The sequence below is a fragment of the Rhineura floridana genome, chromosome 9 (assembly GCF_030035675.1).
Source record: "Rhineura floridana isolate rRhiFlo1 chromosome 9, rRhiFlo1.hap2, whole genome shotgun sequence".
Lineage (NCBI taxonomy): Eukaryota > Metazoa > Chordata > Lepidosauria > Squamata > Rhineuridae > Rhineura > Rhineura floridana.
This window is the reverse complement of record NC_084488.1, coordinates 42,543,787-42,567,289: the sequence shown is the minus strand read 5'-3', so window position 1 is coordinate 42,567,289 and position 23,503 is coordinate 42,543,787. Positions and strand designations below refer to the sequence as shown.

Genomic DNA, 23,503 nt, shown 5'->3' with positions numbered 1-23,503 from the left:
AACTCCCTGAAACGCTCCATCTGGAATCGAAACAGGGCATCAACAATGCAGTTCTGCAAACCTGGAACATGCTGCACAAAAAACAAGATATTAATATGCAGGCACTGCAAAACAAATGCCCGGACCAGACACATTACACAAGCTGACTGCGAAATCTGTAAATTCACAATGCAGACAGTTGCCAAGTTGTCACACCAGAACCACACAGTGCGATTACAGAAAGCATAAGGCCAAATGTGCACTGCAACAACAATTGGGAAAAACTCAAGGAATGTCAGGTCGGCAGTGAGCCCCAACTCCCTCCAAACAGCAGGCCACCTCTCAGCACACCACTGGTGGCAAATACAATGCCAAACCCCAGCCCACCCTCTGTGGCCAACATCATCTGAAGCTCAGCCTCCAAGAGCAATTCATCTCTCCAAAACGAAAGACCACTGAATTCCTCGAGCAACTTAAGCCATATCTGCAAGTCTGCACGCATACCAGCAGAAACCCAGATGCGATGGAGATGACAATGCACCCCTTCATTGCATCACAAAGGAGTTTTAAAAACTCCTTGTCTGGTAATACCACCTTGGATGCAAAACCCGCAGGCCTGGCGGGGGCCATAGATGGAAGCCACAACCCTGGGTGCTCAACAGCCCAATGCAATCTTGGGTTGAGAACCGCCCTCTGCCTAAAATTTTCATCGTATCTTAACCATGCTGTACCCGAAAAATCACAAAAAGCGCTGTGGATAATTTCCTGATACTTTATCATGAGAGCACAGGTTGGATAAGCTTCTGTTATGATCCCCATGTAGATGATATAAGCATTAAGCCAATTAGGCCAAATGTGGTCTATCTTTTTCTTTTTGGCTGCCTTCTTGTCTTTTGCTTCCTCCCCTGCATTTGGTTTTACCTCAGACTCCCAGAACAGGAGAGTGAATAAATCTATATATTCATCCCTCCAGATCTTTTCCCTGGTGGCATGCAACAGATGGTCTCCCAAGGGAAGAGATGTATCAGCCTGGGGATAAGCTCCAGGCGGCAATGGCAAGGAAAAGGAAGCTAAAGAGCTGAAGCAGGACCTGGCTGCCAAGGAGCCACTGCTACAGACGGCCAGGGGAGTTGACGGTGATAGGGAACTAAAGCCCCCCCCCATACACCATCTGCTGCTGGGATGACTCCTGTTGGACTGAAGCTGGTTGCATGACATGTGAAGAGTGCGTCTCACCTGGGAATGAAATTGGAGAAACCACCACCGCAGATACAAAAGGTGTCACCGAAGCAAGGGGTGCAGGCAAGGTGGCAGGCAAAACTGAAGTACTCATCTGAGCCACTGGAAGAACTTGTCCCTCTTGAACGGTCACAGAAGAAACTGGTAAGGTTGCCAGACTCACCTGCTCAGCTCGTGCCATAACCTCTGAAGGCACCTGTGGCTTGGTAACTGCCCCCTTCTCTAAAGCAGCTACTCTGGCAACCAAAGAATGAAGAGTATTAGACTTAGATGCTAACCTAACAGACTTTTTAATAGGTTCTTGGGCAGTAGGACCTGCCTCAGAGAAAGTAGGCATCTTGCACTCCTTCTCTAATGTTTCGATCCTAGCCATGAGCACGCGCATAAGACCCAAACCATCCTCGTCCTCAGAGGAAAGTGGGTGGGCAGGTGGACGCTTGTTTGCCTGCTTGATAATTTTCACCCCCCTTTTCTGCTTCACTTTTCTTGGAGCCATCGTGGACCTAGCTAGTAAAGTAAGTAAGCAACAAGACTATCATTATTATACAGCCACGAGAGTGGCTGTATACTGTAGCCAGCTGGGATTTTTCACATTCCGCAATGTTAAATTGAAAATACCCCCCATGCCATTCTGAGGCCTCCCATAAGCTCATTTCAAAACAAAACCTTACAAAACATATAGTCCTGAACTCAGAAACGCTTGCTTAACAGCACTCTCAATTTTCATGGCGATACACAAAACAGTCACAGAGAATAGACAGTTCAAAGTGTAAAAAGAGAGAAAAAAACCTCAGAGCCCTTTTGGACTTTTTTCTGAGAGTTCTCATAATCTGTTGAAATTCATTAAAAATCAGTGATAGGAAGATGGCGTCTGGGTAAGACTCTCCGGCTACTTGCCTGCTTATAATTATATTCTATTTCACTTTTAAATCTCTTTTTTTTAACTAATATACAAGGGACTTCACCAAGATATCTTTCAAGGATATCAGCAGCCAGTAGTAGCTTCATTAGCTTATTTAAAACAACGATATTTTAAAAGGCGAATTTCATTACAAGATATATTATATTTTTTGGGCGTAATAACCATCTAACAAAGCTAAATACTAATGACAACATGGTACTAACGAGCAGTCTAAGGAAAGCCTTGGGTGATTCACCTCAGCTACCGAAGAAAAAACAGAAGGAAAAGAAAGTAAATATCAAGAACTTATCTCAAGGGATTTTGCCAACAGCACTCCAACAAGCAGATTCTCTTCCTTTGGAATTAAAGAGACAAACTCATATTACCCAGTTTTGTGTTTCCTCCGGTAATGAAAATATACCAAAGGAAATTCCTAAAAAGACTTATACCAGCCACGACTGGTCAGTTAAATACATACCAGTCAATGTTTCTTATAAATCTACTTCTGATACAACTCCTAATTTAGCAGCAGAGTTAACAACAGCGAATGGTATTGCCAGTGAGCGGTTGCCTTATCAAAACGAACCTGAACCTGAGATGACAAATTCGGTTTCACACTGTGAGAATACATCTTTAGGGACAGCAAATATAATCACCAATCTTGCTGAATATGGGCCTGAACATCTTGTGAAGACTTTACCTTCTACACTCAATGTAACTGGCTCTTTAAATTGTATAAATATCTCTCGAGAACAAAAGGAAAATGGCTCAACCACAGACGGTCTGATACTAGAACAGCAGCCTGAGCCTGCAATCCTGTTCAAGGAGTCCTCTATTCACCTAGGGATGATCAGTAATGATGCACTTAAAAACAATTTGCAACTAGAAGTCCACCATATTTATACCCAAACGGAAACAGACTGGAAAACAGATGTAATAAGTCCAATAATTACTGGTTGGCTTTTTATGCTAGCCTTTGATTTGGACTCTATGAAATCGTCATTAATTGAAACCAATCATCTATTAACATCGGTTCTAAGTATATTGGATATTAAAGGACAGTTTTTTCCAACCAACCAAAACTCCTCTTCTGCGCCTATATTACGTCACTCAGACATAACTCTAAAGGAAACCAACCCAATGAAGACCAATCCCTTAATAAAGAAATCTACCATGGTAAAAAAGACAACAAAAAGGAACGCGGCTGATAAAAAACCAATCAAAAAAAAAATCTAGTAATATGAAAAACTGCAAAAATCGCCAAAGAGAAAAAATGAACTTTAAGAAATTATTCAATCTGCTAGATCAAGGTCCATCGGCTAATAAGAACTCTGGATTACAAAAAAGGGTAAGAAAATCTCCTCGGGAAAAAGAGGGAAATCAACATACAATTGAGATGACATTTAAAAAAAACCCCGGGATTCCAGATACAACAGCGAGTTTGTTGAACTCTCCGCATAAGGATTCTTTTGATATATCCCTGACCTTTCAGAATGGTGCTCAAGAAGCCTTGGATAATCTTCAAGATCCATGGTCAGAAATCTTGAAGAAACAACCTGTGCAACCACCTTCTAATAATAGTAATTGGTCTATAGTTTTGGAACCTCTACACCTAGTACTAGAAAATTACCCAAAACCGCTGGGTCTTTTAAGCCAATATGACCGTATCTTACACCTCTGTAATCTTTTAAACCCGACGGTAATGCTGTCTTTAACTGATGTTGTCCAAGTACAATACCTGTATTTTAATGGTTGTAATGCCCGGGCAATAGTCTACTTTTCTTCTTTCTCGGCTGTCCAAAAATTGCTTTCAGCTAGATCTGCTCTCTCTAATCTAAATATTTATGTAAACAGACATTTTGTTAACAAAGCGCTACCGATGCCATTAATAACAAAAACTCCCAACCCCGAAATGTTAAAATGATCTCTGAGGGAGTCGCTGCCTAGTCAACCCCTCATAGTCATTGATATAGAACCGACGGACCACACACAAATTTCTGTTCCACCTCAATTGTCCAAGGATAATAATATCATCTTTACTCCTGAAGAAATGGCATTATTAGATACTTTTGGAACACTATCAGAAATTGCCCAGAATGAGATACTACAAAGATTGGATAGTCTAAAAAATCATTTGCATACAATACGGGAGCGAAATTTAGATTCCAATCAACTAGAAGGGGCAAATCCTGTATTACTTTTAGATCCACTCCCACAGAGGCTGAACCCTATAAATTCTAGAGGGATATCTGGCTTGAGGGGAATGCAAAACGGCTCACACAAAGAGATAGATGTTCAGATTAATTACAATCAGATGAGTTTGGAGAAAGGCAAGGTTGAAACTCCATATCTCCTATTAGAAGAATATAATCAATGGGGAAATTCCCCGTGCTATGAATTAGCTAAATATGGAAAAATCGATACACCAGGGTGCTGGGAACGAATTCGCAAATTGGAGAAAGAGGAATTAGGGACGACATTTAACAGCCCAGGATATAAGGAATTAAAAACTCTCCAAGTCAAACAGTTGAATGAAGCTACAGCCGATCAATTGATTAATCATGAGAATGCCCCCAGGCAACCAAAACGAAACAATCCATCTTTTAATGGTTGTATAGCAAACATAGCCTCACTTGACGAGATCACATTTACTTGACAGACATCCGTGCTGTCATGGAATATCAATGGTTGGACTAGTAAATGTGAGGATCCCGATTTTTTAATATTTCTAAGTAAATTTCATATTATTTATTTACAAGAAACGTGGATTACCTCTACAAAGAAAGTGAATCTAACTGGTTACCGCTCCTTTTCAAGCCCAGCAATAAAACCAGTAGGCAGAGGTCGCCCTAAAGGGGGCCTTTTAACTCTGATCTCAAATAACTGTTCACTAGTGGTTAATAACTTACCAACTCCTCTTCCCCAATCAATCTTGGCACTCAGGATAAATGGCATAGATGTCCAGGCCTTAATTTGTATAAATATTTACATTCCCCCCTTTCAAACATCAGATCCGGACGTTAAAAAAATATGGGAAGTGTTGGATGAGCTGCTTACCTATTTTGAGAAGCAATTCCCAAATGATAAGTTGTTCGTATGCAGCGATTTCAATGCCAGGATTGGGAATCCTTGGCTACAAAACATAAATTCTACTAATTGGGCTCCTTCTTATCAATATGAATGTGATAATAGGAACTTAAAAGATCCCAATACAAACAAACAGGGTCTTCTACTTCGTGAATTAGTGGCATCGCACTCTCTAGAAATTTTAAATGGATCAACAGTTGACGCTTTGGCTGGTTCCTTCACTTATTGGTCCTCTTTTGGGGCAAGTGTAATTGATTATATAATTGTTTCTAGATCTTTATTTTTGACCATAATTGAATTTAAAGTAACATGCAGATCAGAGAGTGATCATTTCCCACTGCAATTAAGTTTTATGCCCCCTTTGCCCAAAATATACTCAAATCCACAACAGACGCATGCTAGAACTCTGAAAAGAGTTCACTGGTCTGAAAGAAAGGGGGAACAGATAGTAGCTACTTCAAGGATCAATTTTCTTGAATCTATTCGGCAGCGAATACTAGAAGGTACCTTGGAACCGATTATGGCCTTTCAAAATATTGTTCTATTGCTCAAACCTCTATTGACACAGAAGGCAGCGGTAACAAATAGGAGATATGGCCCTCCCTCATGGTTCGACAGTGAATGTAGAACAGCAAAAAGAAATCTCAGATCACAATTAAGGTCAACTCTCAGATATGATAAAGGTGAAAAATATACTAGTTTATTTAAATCAATGAAGGCTGCATATAAAAAACTTTTGCGCCAAAAGAAACTGGACTCTGTTGTATATCGCTGGCAGAAGCTAGCCAAAGTGGTCCATGCGAATGATGAGCGCTCATTTTGGGATTTAGTTAAACAGGGGATGGGTTTCTCCACCCAAAAAAAAGTACAACAAATCCCGAGCCTGACTTGGTACAATCACTTTCACAATCTCTATTCTCTTTTACCACCTTTCCAGACTAACACTCTGGAAATGGAGATTGAAAATTTGCAGCAGTGGCCCCCGGTTTCCACTGAAGATATAAAATCGTTAATTCAGGCTTTGAAAAATGGGAAAGCCCCAGGCGAAGATTTTTTGCCCCCCGAAATATTTAAATTATGTCCAGATTGGTGGGCTCCTTTATTGGCACATTTATTTTCTAGAATCAATGTTACTGGTGTCATCCCAGATGGTTGGAGATGTACCATTATAGTTCCAATATATAAGAAAAATGATTCCGCTGACCCGACAAGCTATCGTCCCATTAGTTTAATTGATGTAGTAGCCAAGTTATATAGTAAATTTCTTTGTCAAAAGCTAGAACAATGGGTGGAGGCAAATCAGTTGATTTCCCCTGAACAGATAGGGTTTAGAAAAGGGTAATCTTTGACAGATCACTGCTTAACGTTATATTTTTTGGCTAAAATGAATATAACAGGACCTGTAAGACATCTTTACGCAGCGTTTGTCGATTTGGCCGCAGCTTTTGATTCAGTGGACCGAAACATTCTATGGTCCAAATTATATAATCTGGGAATTGACCGACGACTACTATTCCTTATAAAGGCTCTCTACACAGATAACATTGCTCAGGTTAAGGTAAATCTACAGGGTACCATGACGCCCCCGATAGCGGTAGAGAGGGGGGTTAAGCAGGGATGCCCGCTAGCTCCCCTTTTATTTAATCTCTTTGTAAATAACATAATTTTAGAACTATCCGACCATCAATATTTCCCTCCATCGGGCCACAATCTGAAGTGGGGATGGCATGGATATCTATGGTATGACAAAGTAAAAGTAAACGTAGACTTTAACAATCATTTTATAAGACGTTCTCTGTTGAAAATATGGAATAGATACAAACCAAGGTTTTATTCGAAAATACCATTATGTGTCTCAAGTCAAGAAGCGTTTTATAGAAGAGAAATGTCTGGAAAAGAGAAATGGTTAACTTATCAAGAACTATTAGAAAATGTACATGGAGAATACACAATGAAAGAGAGAGAACAATTGATAAAGGAAGGATATAGTTTTCATTGGTTTGCCTATTTACAATTGTTAGAAAGATATAAAATGGACAAGAAAATGTATGGGTTTGAAATAAGTAAATCTGATTTTGAAATAGGTTTGTATACAAATGATGAAAACATAATTGCAAAAATGTATAAACTTTTATTGAAAATGGATATGGAGGAAGAACAAGTAAAAGAGTGCATGGTAAAGTGGGCAAAAAATTTTGGTCATAACATACAAATGGATCAATGGGAAAATATGTGGAAAAAAGGCTTGAAATTTACATTATGTTATAATCTTAAAGAAAATTTTTATAAAATGATGTACCGCTGGTACATGACTCCAGAAAAGCTGTCAAAAATGTATAGTAATGTCTCTAATGTTTGTTGGAAATGTAAACAACAAGAAGGATCTTTTTATCATATGTGGTGGTCATGTAAAAAGGCGAAATTATTCTGGGCACAGATAGGTAGGAAGATGCAAAAAATTTTAAAGATAAATATTCAGTCAAAACCAGAATTTTTTTTACTGGGTTTTATGGATAAACAAATAGAAAAGAAATATGGAAGAATATTATTATATATGATTACGGCAGCAAGATTATTATATGCACAAAAGTGGAAAATGGAATCAATACCAACAATGGAAGAATGGCTACTGAAATTAATGGACTTAGTAGAAATGGATAAATTGACGTGTTTACTTAGAGAAAAATCGACAGATACATTCCTTAAGGATTGGAAGCCTCTCTTAGACTTTTTGTCGAAAGATCAAAATAAAATGATGATACTGGGATTTGATGATTAATTAAGACAGCTTATGGAGAAAAGGGATTCTGTATGTACATATTAAGGGACAGGTTTGATGTATATTATATACTTATAGCTGATCTGTGACAAATCGGAAGTCAACCATTTTATTTTTATTTTTTGTTGTAGTATTGTTATGTTTTTTCTTACTTTGTTTTGTTTGTTTTTTGGAAAAATTTGAATAAAAACTATATATAAAAAAATATATATATATTTCCCTCCATCAATTGGACAAAGGAAAGTGTCTACTTTATTTTATGCAGATGATATGGTTTTACTATCCCTGGCCCCTATTGGCCTGAGAAATATGTTAAAAAGACTGCAGGTACTCTGCAATGCAGATAGATTGAATATAAACTATAGGAAAACAAAAATAATGGTCTTTGGTAAAAGACCTGTATATCATCGATGGTCGGTGGATAATCATCAATTGGAACAGTGTAGATTATTTAAATATTTGGGGGTGACCCTTTCGGACACCCTTTCTTGGAAATGTCACACCCAATCTATAAAACAATCAGCGACTAAAACGGCGGGGGCTATTCTAAAATTTTATTGCAATGAGGGGGGCAATCTGATCTTACCAGCCCTAAAAATCTTTGAGGCGAAAGTAATCTCGCAGGTTTTATATGCGGCACCGATCTGGGGGTGGGAAGCTACAACAATCTTAGCTTTAGAGACCATCCAGACAAACTTCCTCAGGCGCTTGTTATTTCTTCCCCCTGGGACTCCTGCAGCCATGCTTCGGGCGGAGACTGGAGCCACTCCACTATGTGCTCATATTCATCTAGCCCTTTTGAGATTTGTGAAGAATTTTACACCTACACAAGGCAAGGAACTACTAAACTCCTGTTTAGGCCACCCCTTCTCAAATAAAATTTGGGTTAGTAGAATAGATGAACTACTACACCGTTACCATCTCACTACTCAGCAATTTTATAATATGGGGACAAACAAAATGCTTAGAGAAGTAATTTTCAATCACTGTAAATACTTAGATCGACTTACCTTACTTAACACCCGTGTAGCCCCATGGTTTTGGAGATTTAAAACCGACTCTACTTGTGCCCATTATCTTCTACAGTCATTGCATATTAACTTAAGACATGCTTTTACTGCGATTCGCTTTTTTACGATCCCTAATGCTGATAGATTGGGCAGAATGACTAATGTCCCCAAGACTCAGCGAAAATGTGTTTGTAATTTTAACGTAGAGGAAGATCTTCCGCATGTTCTGCTATATTGCCCTATCTATCAAAGTCTTAGGTTACACCTTCTGCAGAAGTGGCTTGATGTAGATGGGATGTTAACCGATGCTGATAAAGTAATTTTCCTAATGTCAGATCAAAATTCCCAAGTAACTTTTAAGGTAGCTGCGTTTGCTCTAGCAGCCCAGAAATTGAGAACTAAATTTATCTCAGAATCATGTTCTAAATAAAATTGAGTAAACTATTTCATGATCTTATGGTAAAGTGATTTTTTCTAATATACATGTCTGTTGTTATAGAACAATTTTAAAAGTTATTCCTGTAGATTTTATATGTTTCTTTTCTTTCTTTTTTTATATATTTATATTGAATATTGTATACCTGTGTTGGCCTATGGCCCTGCAATAAAGGTTTGAATTGAATTGAAAAATCAGCCATATTCACAGAGTACCTGTAATCCTAATACTGACCTTGTCCCATACTCTGACCTTCATCTTCTGCAGTTGAAAAGTTGAAAAAAATGCCTGGCTGATTTTTAATTAATTCAATAAATTTTGGCTGGAACCCAATGATAACGCGGAGCATGCTCAGTAAAAACCAACTGTCAGAGTTCTAAAAGCCTCATAGCTGCTTGGCTTAGCTAATTAGGGAGCCACGCCCACACCAGACTTTGATTTCATGTGAGACAGTCATGGCTTCCCTCAGAGAATCCTGGGAAGTGTAGTTTGTGAAGGGTGCTAAGAGACTCCTATTCCCCTGAGAGAATGGTTTAACAGTCAGCCACTCTGATTGAAGGTCTGTGAGGGGAACAGGGCGTCTCCTAGCAACTCTCAGCACCCTTCACTAACTACAGTTCCCAGGATTCTTTGAGAGAAGCCATGACTGTCCAAAGTGAAATAAAGGCCTGGTGTGGATGTGGCCAGGGAAAGCTTTGGTTTAAATTTGGTAGGAGGCTACATGTGTCTGCTGTAGAATAAAAAGGTGGGGGAAAGCCTGAAAAAGAATGATTCTGTTTACAATGTTTTCCTTTTGGAAAGGAAACGGGTTTCCCTTCTGTCCAGTGCCCACCCACCCAATCAACTCCCCTCCCACTCCCTGCCCCTTCCCTGGGTCAGTGTTGGACTACGACCTGGGAGACCAGGGTTCGAATCCCCACACAGACATGAAGCTCACTGGGTGACCTTGGGCCAGTCACTGCGTCTCAGCCTCAGAGGAAGGCAATGATGAAATCACCTCTGAATATCATTTACCATGAAAACCCTATTCAAAGGGTCGCCATAGGTGGGGATTGACTTGAAGGCAGTCCATTTCCATTTTCAAAAATGACTGCATAGAAATAAATCCCATTGAACTAAAAAAATATGCAAATGATCAAACCCACTCTCCCTTCTCCTCCCTCCTATCTCCTCCTCTTGTCCCTTCCCTCCCCCTTCCTTTGCCCCTCTCTCTCCATCCTCTTCCAATCCCCTTTCTCCTTTCCCCTCCTCCGCTCCCCCTCCCCTTCCTCCTCCCCATGGTCAGTTTTACCTATCTTAAACATGATTGCACGGAGGTAAATACCATTGAACTCTATAAGCATGCAAATGATCAAACCTGCCCTCTCCTCCCCCTTCCTTTGTCCCCCTCCAATATGCTCCTTCCTCCTCCCCCTCCTCCTCCCCCATGGTCAGTTTTTCCTATCCTAACCAAGATTGTATAGGAGTAAATCCCATTGAAAATAAGCATGCAAATGATCAGACCTGCTTTTCTTCTCTCCTCTCCTTTCCTCCTCCCCTGCCCACTCCAGCCCTCCCTCCCTCCCCCTAGTTCAGTTTTACCTATCCTAAGCATGATTGCACAGGAGTAAATCGCACTGAATTTAATAAACATGCAAATGATCAAACCTGTCCTCCCCTCCCCATCCTGGCTGCTCCCTTCCCCATTCTGCCTGCTCCCCTCCCAATCCTCCCCTCTGCATTTCCTCCCCTCCCTCCCCCTCCTCCTCCCCTCCCCATCCTTTGTGGTCAGTTTCACCTATCCTAAGCATGATTGCAGGGAGTAAATCCCATTGAACTCAATAAGCATGCAAATGATCCATCCATTCTCTGCAAACTTGCACAGGATCCCATTTCTTACCTCCTGGATTAAAAAGCAGAGAAATTCACTAATAGGCAAAAAACCTTGCCGTTTAAGAACGTACCTATAGCCCACAGAGGCACATGCTCAGAGGCACATGTTACCAAATTCTTCCAAGCTACACAGGAAGTGGATTGGACTGTGAAAGACCAACCCAAATTGTGTTTGCATTTTGACCAATTTGTAGGGCAGTCCAATATCTCAGAGAGGAGTTCAGGTCTCCTGCTCCCCTGGTGCATTCACTATAGCAGCCCAATTTCCCTGCTTTTTAAAGTTTGATAGAATAGCTGTGGGCTATAGGTACGTTCTTAAACACCAGGGTTTTTTGTCTATTAGTGAATCATCATCAAATACTGTATCTAATAAACACAACCAACTAGACTGAACTGCTGTAACTGTTTCCCACTTCGGTAACCACCCACACCTATGGGGATGGGGGGGGAACAGGGAGGAGGAAGAATAAAAAAGGAGGGAAGTCAAGGCCATGAGGCCAAACCGTGAAGCCACACTCTGCCCCCTTCCTGATTGGCCATATTGCCTCACCCCATGGCCCTGCCTTCACTGCCTCCTCAGGAGTTTTTCTCCTGCAATGTCTTCTTATGTGTGAAGGGGGTGGTGGAGGCAAACGCACCCCTTCCAAATGCGGGAACAATATTCTGTAAGCTATTGGGGCACTGTGATAGAATTGTGTAGTACACAGTTTTTATAAGGTAGATTGCAAAGTTCATGTCAGACTAATGAGTATGTTGCAAGTAAGATGACACAAAAAATGACCCAAGCCAAGCAGCGATGTCACAGTGTGAGTTGCATAGCTGCCCTCACACTGGAATGGAGGTCATCTTGCTTGCTGTTTTCTTTATACATCTGGATGATATAGTGAGCTATACACTTGATACAAAGTTCTCATTTCCATCTTCAATCTGGTAATTGATGCATTTATTTTAGAAAAAAAAATGCCATTTAAAATCAGTATATGAAAAGGAAACCATCTTAATTGAAAATGGAAAATAACTATAAGCAACACATATTGTAGATGTAAACAAACAATTTATTGCAAAAATGATTTATAAAAATGTATATTTTAGGAGTCTTAACTTTACACAGATCATCTGCTTAAAATACTTAAACTTTCAGTGTTGCTATTAATACATTTTCCATAGCTATACAACAGAATTAAATATTTTTTTAGTTTAAATGAATGTTAATGTTGAGAGATGAATGGTGGATCTCTAAAAGAATAAAACATTGGAATTCGTTTGCTTGGGTTCATGTTTTTGTGACAGCACACAGTAATATTCCAAAGGGCAGCCTACTTACAAGATCTGTGAATTAGGAAAAAAGATGAGAGAACTGAACACTGTTCATGTTAGGGGTAGGGGTGTTTGGGTCGAATGCAAAGACTGCTTAAGTCCAACTGAAAAGGTACTAACTTAAGCATTACGTATCAATTACTCTAATCTTCTCGTTGATTTAAAATTGCACCTGTATAAGTTCTTGTATTACATAAATGTTAATGATATACTGAAAGTATTGAAAAATGAAAAGAGTAAAACTTCTTAAATTTCATAAGTCCCTATAAAGTTACTAGCCTGCCATTTTTATTTTTAACTTATCTGTCATTTATTCGTAAGAGGAACCCCTCTTATGACTAAGATTCTGGGTACTTTTTTTAAGTTTTAAAAAATTGCAGACTAGCAACAGCACAGCTGCCTCAATGTTTCTCACACACCCCTTTTTCTTGCTCACCTGGTCACTCCATTAATCTTCTCCTCCTTACTAGCTGGTTGGAAAGGGCTCCTTTGTTTAATTATTTTTCTGCAGGAAAGGGCTTGGACGTCCAGGCTTGTCCATCCACACCTGCCATCTTAATTTGCCTCTGGGCCCTATGTGGCCCTTGGGTAGCACTTGTGTCGGAGCCAGCTGACCTGGCTAATCAGGAAAAGAGCGCTCAGCTTCGCCAGCCCTATGAGATATTTTTTTTAATTTATTTTATTTATATACCGCCCCATAGCCGAAGCTCTATGGGTGGTTTACAGTAACTAAAGATATCAGGCTGGTGAAGCAGGATGCTCTGTCATATTTTGCCAGCTCAGTCAGCTTCTTTGAGTCTACCATGGAACCCAACTGGGCTGGTGAAACAACCCCATCATTCACCATTGTGAGGATTCCAGAGACCTGCCTGCATGGAATTTCAAGTTGCCAATGGTGGCCAGGTGAGTGGTTAAATACGAGGCTATAATCAACTTCTCACTAGTAACTTGGAAATCAAGAGAGCTGTAATTGTTGCATATTCCGTTTGATAGCCATGACTAAAATTGGGAAAATGACTAAAACTGGGAAAATAGGGTGACCAGATGCAAAGGACAGTAGGCCTCATACCTTTAATGGTGCATATAAAATAGCCCTGTAGCCAGCCTTCCCTATTAGGTGGGGCAGCTACATTTCTAGGTGGACCTTTTTTTGAGAAGGGAGGTGTATAGCACTAGCCAGTCTCCCCTCCCTCTCTGGTGGAGAGGATGTGAGGGCCAGGGGAAGGGAAAGGCAGTGACTTTCCCCTTCACTGCTCCTCCATCCAGACAGTTTGTCTCAGCATTTTTAAAGAGATTCCCAGGAAAACCAGTCTTAAAAGCTTGACTTTGCCTATAGTTACAGTACACTTTCACTTGTGGTCTGTCCCTGTGTTCTGATACTTCATGAACTAAATTACTTTGGTTATGACTGTGAGCTCCTGAGCTTGATTTTAATGCTGCATTGTCCATACTACAAATTTAGGGAAGGGCAGAGAGAAAATAAATTGGGGTGTGTTTGTTAAATCATCCTTGAGAATCCCTCCTTCTAGTCTTGTTCTAGTCTTTAGAATATCCTCCCTGTTGGACAATCAAGGGAGAACTTAACTGGCTGCTATTTAAAGTACTAACTAAGCCATTGGAAACTAATTGCGGAAAGGAATTGTTTTTTTTTCCTGGTTTCTGGATTGATTTTTCTATCCAGAAACCATGAAAAGGCCTCATGCTGAGCTGCACATATTGGGAAAATCAGCAATTAGGACTGAGCTACAGCCTAGGTGGCTAGCCAGCCAGCTAGACAGATCACTATAGTGCACACAGCAATATTTCTATTTCTCTAGGGCTATTTTCATCCTTTGTTATCAAGTATTGATAACTTGATTGATTGATACTTGATTGTTATCAAGTATTGATACACCCTTTGGAGGCCCACTGTGAACTGTTTGCAAAGCTCTTTGAGGGTAAAGTTGCTCACTTCCATAGCAGTCTTGATGCCCCATCCACATCTACTGTAGTCCCCAATGAGGTGTCCAGTGCAATGTCTGCTGCAACTTCTTGGGAATGGTTTTAGTTGATGTGGCATGATGATGTAGACAAGGTGCTTGCAATGATGCAGCCAGCAACATGTCCTCTTGACCCTTGCCCTTCTTGGCTTATTAAAGCTTGCCAAGGGGGTTTGACTGAGTGGCTCCAGGGTTTAGTCAATGCATCATTGTGTGAGGGAGTGGTTCCAGCTTCCCTGAAAGAGGCGGTGATTCGACCACTCCTGATAAAGCCCACCCTGGACCCATTGGTCTGTGACAATTACTGGCCGGTCGCAAATAACCCCTTCTTAGGGAAGGTGATTGAGAAGGTTGTGGCGCAACAATTGCAAGTACTCTTGGATGAAACAGATTATCTTGACCCATTCTAGTCTGGTTATGCGACTGAATTGGCGTTGGTCACCCTGATGGATGACCTTTATCGAGAGAAGAACAGAGGGAGTGTGACCCTGTTACCCTTACTTGATCTCTCAGTGGCTTTGATACCACTGATCTTTCTGGGCCAACTTGGTGAGATGGGTATCGGAGGCACTGTTTTACAGTGGTTCCAATCCTATCTCCAAGGTGATTTTCAGAGAATAGCATTGGGTGATTATCTTTCGGCCTCCTGGCAGTTGTGCTGTGGGGTGCTGCAGGGTACCATGTTGTTCCCCATGCAGTTTAACATCTATATGAAGCCCTGGGAGCAGTCATCAGGAGATTTGGGGCAAGGTGTCAGCAGTACGCTGACAATACCTAGCTGTATTTCTCTGTAACATATGAATTGGAAGAGGCCGTACAAGCCCTGGACCGCTGCCTGGACTCAGAGGTGGGCTGGATGAGGCCCAATAAACTGAGTCTCAACCCTAGCAAGTTGGAGGCACTGTGGGTTGATGGTTCCCGAGTTCAGATAATTGGTCAGTTGCCTTCTTTGGATGGGGTCATAGTCCCTCTGAAAGAGCAGGTCCATAGTCTGGGGGTGCTCCTGGATCCATCTTTGTTGCTAGAGGCCCAGGTGACATCAGTGGCTAGGAGTTGCTTTTACCAGCTTAGGCTGGTAAGATAGCTGTGACCGTTTCTGGACTGGGATAGCCTGACCACTGTTGTCCACGCACTGGTAACCTCCAGGCTGAATTACTGCAATGAGCTCTATGTTGGGCTGCCCTTGAGGTTGGTCCAGAAGCTGCAGCTGGTGCAAAATGTGGTGGCAATACTGCTCACTGGGGCAGGGTATCGCCAACATGTCACCCCTCTGCTGAAATAATTGCACTGGCTGCCTATTTGCTACCAGGCCAAGTTCAAGGTTCTAGTCTTGGTGTACAAAGCCCTATACAGCTTGTCACCAGGATACCTGAAATAGCGTCTTATCCCTTATATACCCAGTCGATCACTGCTCTCTGCAGGTGAGGGCCTCCTGCAGATACCATCTTATCAGGAGGTCCATTCTGTACAACATAGGAAATGGACCTTTAATGTGGTGGCACCTACCTTTGAAATTCCCTCCCCTTAAATGTTAGACAGACACCATGTCTTATCTTTTCGGTGCCTATTGAAGACCTTCCTCTTTCAACAAGCCTTTTAAGTTGAGACCTTATCCCAGTCTGCGTCTGTGTTGGAATTGTTTTTAATATGTTTTTAAACCTTAAAAAACAACATGTTTTTAACCTTTTTTAAAAAAGATGTCTTGAAAGCTTTTTTTAAAAAAAGCAATGTTTTTAACCTTTTTTTAAAGATGTCTTGAAAGCTTTTTTAAAAAATATATTTTTAAATGTTTGTTTTAATGTATTTTAAAGTTTGTTTTTATGAAGTTTTAAAGTGTTTTTGGTGCTTTTGTTTGTCACCCTGAGCTTTTGCTGGGAGGAAGGGCAGGATATAAATCAAATAATAAATAAATAAGTATTCAAGAAAAAGAAGAAAAATGAGCACTATGTGAGAATAGTGAGTGCTTTAAAAGAGTAAAGGGTAATGTAGGGTAGATATTTTTTCAAATCATTTAAGTTATCTCTTTATTTCACCCTTTAGTCATAAGCATTCAATCCTGCGCTATTCATAATAATAACTGCAGAATGAACAAACTCTTACTACTTATTGTGCGCAAATATACATGCTTCTTTATTGCTGGCTGGGTAGAGAATGCAACTGAAAATGAAAATTGAGGAAAGAGAAGTCCAAGGGGTGGAGTCCTTAATTGTAGCCCAATATACTGAGTTCTAATATTTAACTCTTCAAGGGCCGTGGTACTACACAGACTTGTTTTTAACTATCACTTAAGTAATTGAGACACATTAAGTAATATGGTTATCGTGATCATGAAAAATCCACTGTCAGTCAGAGAAAGTCTTGAGTGAGCAGATTTTTTGGGGCTCTTCCAGATGAGGATTTTCTTGAGTACTTGCCGTGCCGTATTCACTGATTTTTTCAGAGGGTCTTATTTTTAAATTGCTCCTGTTCTTAAAACAAGCTGCCATTCTTTCAGTGAAGGTTGTAATTGCCTTTCATGTCATAAATTAAAAAATACAATTTCCTTCCCAAAAACTGGGGGGGAGCACAGCTCTGGGGGTAGGCAGTATCCCTATTTTACCCCAGCTACCAGGCTGATGTAAACGCACATTTTCATAGGTGCCTTTTTCATGCAGCACTTAGAAAAGCTGAAGATATTGTGCAACTATTAATGTTACGGTAGGAATACAGCTCTCCTTTATCTGATCTCGCAATATGAAAATAGTCACAGGGAAAAAGGTGGCTTATAAAGTTAATACTGCAAAACCCTCAACGAAGCCTAAAATGTCCAGTGTCCATTTCTAAATATGTTTGTTTCTTTGTTTTCTGTGTTTTTAAAGAATTAATTTAGAAGAGAAATAAGGGTAGATAATGGTGTGCATGAGTAAAGAGAGTTTACAATTATCTTGCCAGCTCTGTGATTGTTTATATGTGTGAAGAGGATTTAAAGAAGGTATCCAGTGAAATACACTGCCCTAAATCCAGTGTTCCTATGTGTATCATCAAATATGTTCAAACATAATAATAGTATCCTGAAAATAAAGTGCTGTTTTAAAAAACTCCTCTGATCTTGCACTGTATTCTAGAGTCTAACTTTTGCATTAGAGTTCATGGAAACTGCAGTGTTTTACATTTTTGCTGTTATCGGTACAGTCATACAAATGTGTAATAGATAAGGCTTTGACTGACTGAGATTACACATTACAACTTAATGGTATTATTGCTCCACACTAAATGAGCATATTTTCTAGAGCCACTTCATGTCACCTTCTAAAATTTCAAAACAGCTTTCCTTCTTCCTTGTATGATAAGCAGGTTTTTATGTTATTAAAAAATCTGTGTATTTCTTAAACAAAAAACAATTCCTCCTCGTCTAGAGAGAAAGCTAAATGCTGTATCTTTGACCTTTCTGTTTATCAGTAATCTAATGAGACATCTCTGCTGTAGGAACAACTTCCAGCATTTCTGGACTAGTTCTTGCTTAACAGCACAGACCTTGTCCATTGGGGACTAAGAATATTTAATCCTTTAACGCTGACATATACAACATGTACCCATGTCAGCTACAGCTGTTTCCAAACATCAGTAACAAAATTATAGACAGGTTTTGAAGCTTCCGTGGTGAAAATGAATACATCTGAGGATTCAACTTGCTGACAGTGTTTATGTAATTTAATCTTACCATCTGGAAGAAAGTAAACATTTTTTAGAAAATTAAAGTTAAGGAAATAAACCCCTTGTGGTTTTAAAATTTTGTTAAGTTCATTAAAATGTACAATTGCAAGTTCATTGTAGCTTTATCTGGAAGATTATAATTCAGAAACCCTTGGGACATCAACTGTTTTGTTAAAAATACTTCTTTAATCCTTGTTGTGATTCAGTTTTATGCACAACTTTTTTAACAGCAGGAATGAACAAAACTTGTCCCTTAATTGTGAAATAAAATTGCTTTTTAATATGCTTTTAAACCTTTTTAAAAAAACAATGTTTTTAACCTTTTAAAAAGAAAAGTCTTCAAAGCTTTTAAAAAAATGTTTTTAAAGGTGTTTTGTTTTAATATATTTTAGTGTCTGTTTCGCTTTACGGCAATTTCCGCTTTACGGCAAGGGGTCCGGAACGGAACCCGCCATATGAGCGGGGCTGTACTGTAAATAGGTAGGGAGTTCCAAAGTGTAGGTACTGCCATGCTAAAGGATCAATTTCTTACAAGAGCAGAACAAGTACTATGTTAAACCCATAATATGGAAAGCACACCTTGAACTTGGCCTGGTAGCAAATCAGCAACCAGTACGGATTCTAGAGCGGACGTATTATGTGCTGATAGGGTCTCACTCATGTCAGCAATTGTGCTGCAGTATTCTGCACTAACTGTAGCCCCTGGGTCAGGTTGTGCTGCATGGGGATTTCTGTGACCTTGGCTGACTGGCTGCCAGGATTTTTTTGGTTTTGGTTAGAAATCCTGACTGGCTTCCTGCCTTACTCATAGGAATCTTGTTGTGGTGGTATGGTATTGCATTTAGGAAATCATCACTGTCTTTTTCTATTTGCATGTCATTTACCTCTGGCCTTACTCCCTTACATTCAAGAAGCAACAACTGTGGTTCCATGTGGTCAGCTCAATCCCCTTAAACCCACTGATGATTCACCTTGTTTGCATGTTTTCTTTCTTGCCCAATAGTGGTAAAAGAGAATTCACATACTGGGAAGTGTGGCTTCAATTGCTGCTATTCCTAAGCTACCGTCTGTGAAGGTAGTGTATGTTTCATGTGCGTTTTCTGTCTGTCAGTTATTAAACACTGGAATTGGGTTGGCTGTCAAAGTGAGTTTATAACAGCCCACAGAGTAGGCAGGAAAGAGTAGAGAATCTTCTTAACTCTTACTCTTTTCTCAACCTCTCTCTGCAGTGAAGGGTCAAGTCTGTAAAGAAGTTTGGAGCAGCTACGTTAAAAGGCAGGCAGGCATTACAGGCAGGAGGTTGCCAACCCAGTTTCGATATGGATATTGTTGCAGAGGATCCCTAGTCAAGCCTTACCAACAGCTCAATCCTAACAATATCTACTGAGAAGTAACTCCTGTTGAGTTCTATGGGGCTTGGTAAGTGTGTTTAGAATTGCAGCCTTCAGGGGCATCCATCTTTACTCCTGAGTGCTCCCATTTAACATCTCCACAACACTAGGCTTTCTTCCTGCAGTGGCCTTCTGGTGACTGGCCTGGCCTGAGGGCACTTAAACCCTCCTTGCCAGAAGCAAGTAGGCTAGATTAAATATTCCTTACCCAGGAGAGACCCTGGGTGAGAAGCAGGTGAGAAGGAATGATCCCATCACTTCAGCTGGACCTGGAAACACCCTCATTAAGCTAAGATTTCTATCTTAATTTCTAATCAGATTTTTTGTTTGTTTGAGTGGTATGCTCCAAGCAACTGTGGTTGATGCTTAATGTATCATACTTAATGACATCACTGGGGCCCACCCCATTATGATATCACTAGAGCGTGCCCCTGAAATCTCAGGGTTTGAGATGCTTCTGACCTGCCAACCCTACTCTGTAGCTGATTTTGGGGTGCTACTGGGGACTGGGGGGATTGCGAATAATTGCCTTCTATAAGCCAGAGGTATCTGCTGCATCAAAAGCCCTGAACACAAGGTGACCATTTGGGTTATACCCTTCTATTTCATTTATTATTAGAAAGTATTATAGACTGCCCCTTATTGGTATTGACACCAGAGTGAGGTACAGCATAAAATAAAAAAAATCCTAACAAAAACACCAGCAAAGATGCTAAAAAGAGCTAAAAAGAGTACGAAACTGAAACAATCACTCATTCAAAATCTAAAAAATCTGATTAAGCAGGTTTGTACTCACCTGGCACCAAAATAAGAATGTCAATGCCTAACATTCCAGTAAGGGGAGGGCCTTTCACAGAATGCTGTCACAGAGAAGGCTTTGTCTAACATCACCACTGAATGAGCCTTCCTTAAGATGGAAATGTGAAGAAGAGCCCCTTCTACTGAATTTACAACACAGGCAGGCAGATATAGGGAGGGGTATCCCTTCAGGTATACAGGTCCTAACCCATGTAGGGCTTTAAAGGTAAACCCCAGTACCTTCAATTGGGCTTGGAAGCGAATATACAGCCTGTGCAATTGTTTAAGGATCAGTATGATTCCTACTGGCTGTACTAGTCAAACCTATGGCAGCCACATTCTGCATGAATTGAAACTTCAGAGTCATCTTGAAGGGAATTGTATACATAATACCCCACCTGGATTATTGTAATCAGAGTGTCAACCACTGTGGGAAGATTATTATCCTTGTTCAGGAATAGTCAGAGCTGGCAAAAATTTGGAAAAGTTTATCTGGGCCTCAAGCGACTATGTTGGATCCAGGAGTATCCCCTTACCCTTTCCAAGAAAGTGCAACTTAGTTTAGAACAGGCTGCATGCCTTTTACCAAGCAGCCGTACTGCTTGTCTTGTCAAGATTCATTTTATTAGCCCTCATCTAGCTTACTGCCAATTCTTAGCACAGGTTCAGCCAGAGCTTGGAAGTATTTAGTTATAAGTAATGAATTACTTGTAATTCATTACTTTTTTGAGGAACAAGTGGGTAATTCCTTTACATTTTGATTGTAATAGAACTAGGAATAATTTTATTACTTTTGAGGAGTAACTGTAATGTTTCCAGCATTACTTTGGGGCATTATTTAGGGCGGGGAAGCATGGGAAGTCTTCTGCTCCTCCGATGCAGATGAAAATCATGTGCCTCATACTGGCCTTCTGTGCAGCATCACTCTTCCCTCATGCTCTGTGGGTGGGTAGGAGACGATGAGGGAGGAGGTGGAGAGTGAGACGGGGTGGAGGGGAGAAAATAATTATTTAAAAAATGGATGGTGGTGGTGAAGAATGGAGTGGAGGGAAAAAGGAGTCAGAGGGCAAGAACATCTTTGCGAAATCATGGAGGACTGGTGAAGTGCTGGATGACTGGAGGAGAGCTAATGTTGTCCCTATCTTCAAAAAGGGCAAGAAGGAGGAACCGGGGAATTACAGACCAGTCAGCCTAACATCAATCCCTGGAGCAGATTATGAAGCAGTCAATCTGTAAGCACCTTGAAAACAATGCAGTGATTACTAGGAGCCAACATGGATGTATGAAGAACAAATCCTGCCAAACTAATCTCATCTCATTTTTTGATCGGGTAACCTCCCTTGTAGACTGTGCGAATGCTGTGGACATAATATATCTCGACTTCAGCAAAGCTTTTGACAAAGTGCCCCATGATATTCTGATTAGCAAGCTAGCTAAATGTGGGCTGGATGGAACAACTATTAGATGGATCCACAGTTGGCTCCAGAATCGTACTCAAAGAGTGCTTATCAATGGTTCCTTCTCAAACTGGGCAGAAGTAATGAGTGGGGTACCATAGGGCTCGGTCCTGGGCCCAGTGCTCTTTAACATTTTTATTAACGACTTGGATGAGGAAGTACAAAGCATGCTTATCAAATTTGCAGATGATGCAAAATTGGGGGGCATAGCTAATACCATGGAAGACAGAAACAATATTCAAAGGCACCTTGAAAACAAAAGAATGAAATTCAACAGGGATAAATGCAAAGTTCTACACTTAGGAAAAAGAAACCAAATGCACAGTTATAAGATGGGGGATACTTGGTTCAGCAATATGACATGTGAGAAGGATCTTGGAATTGTGGATGATCACAAGCTGAATATGAGCCAACCGTGTGATGTGGCTGCAAAAAAGGCAAATGCTATATTAGGCTGCATTAACAAAAGTATAGTTTCCAAATTGCATGAAGTATTGGTTCCCCTCTATTCCAGGGCTGTGGAGTCGGTACGCCAAACCGACTCCGACTCCCCTATTTTTCTACTGTCTGACTCCGACTCCACCCAAAATTGCTTCCAACTCCACAGCCATGGAAAGGGCTGTAAATGTCTTTTTAAATTGGAAGCTCTCATAGAGCATTTTTATTGCTGCCTGAATATGCTCTGATCTTGGCATCACATCATTTGTCTTCATCTGGGTCCTGTGTCATACACTGACACACAAAATGTTTTCCATCTTGAGTTATGGTGAAATGCTCGACTACAGCTGACTGCATGGGAAGCTTCTTTTACATTTTGAATTTATATTTTAAAAAATTTGTCAATCAAAATTTATTTTGAAGTCGGAGTCGGTACATTTCTACCGACTTCGACTCCACCCAAAATTGCTTCCGACTCTCTGACTCTGACTCCACAGCCCTGCTCTATTCAGCACGGGTTAGGCCTCATCTTGAGTACTGCATCCAGTTCTGGTCTCTGCACTTCAAGAAGGATGCAGACAAACGAACAGGTTCAGAGGAGGGCAACAAAGATGATCAGGGGACTGGAAACAAAGCCCTATGAAGAGAGACTGAAAGAACTGGGCATGTTTAGCCTGGAGAAGAGAATACTGAGGGGAGATATGATAGTACTCTTCAAGTACATGAAAGGTTGTCACTTAGAGGAGGGCCGGGATCTCTTCTCGATTGTTCCAGAGTGCAGGACACGGAATAATGGGCTCAAGTTGCAGGAAGCCAGATTTCAACTGGACATCAGGAAAATCTTCCTAACTGTTAGAGCCATACGACAATGGAACCAATTACCTAGAGAGTAATTGGAGGCATTCAAGAGGCAGCTGGACAGCCATCTGTCAGGAATGCTTTGATTTGGATTCCTGCATTGAGTAGGGGGTTGGACTCGATGGCCTTGTAGGCCCCTTCCAACTCTACTGTTCTATGATCCTATGATTCTAACATGGATAAAGGAGGAGAAGGAGGCAACAGCAGCAGAATGAAGATAAAGAACTGTGGAGGTGAAATATGACGTGTGTGTGTGTGTGTGTGTGTGT

The 23,503-nt window shown here is 40.6% G+C and overlaps 1 protein-coding gene across 1 annotated transcript in view; it reads left to right on the top strand.

The window, feature by feature from the left end:
- TENM3 (teneurin transmembrane protein 3) overlaps positions 1-23,503 on the top strand; it is a 711,055-nt gene that overhangs the window by 19,705 nt on the left and 667,847 nt on the right. The window lies entirely within an intron of this gene.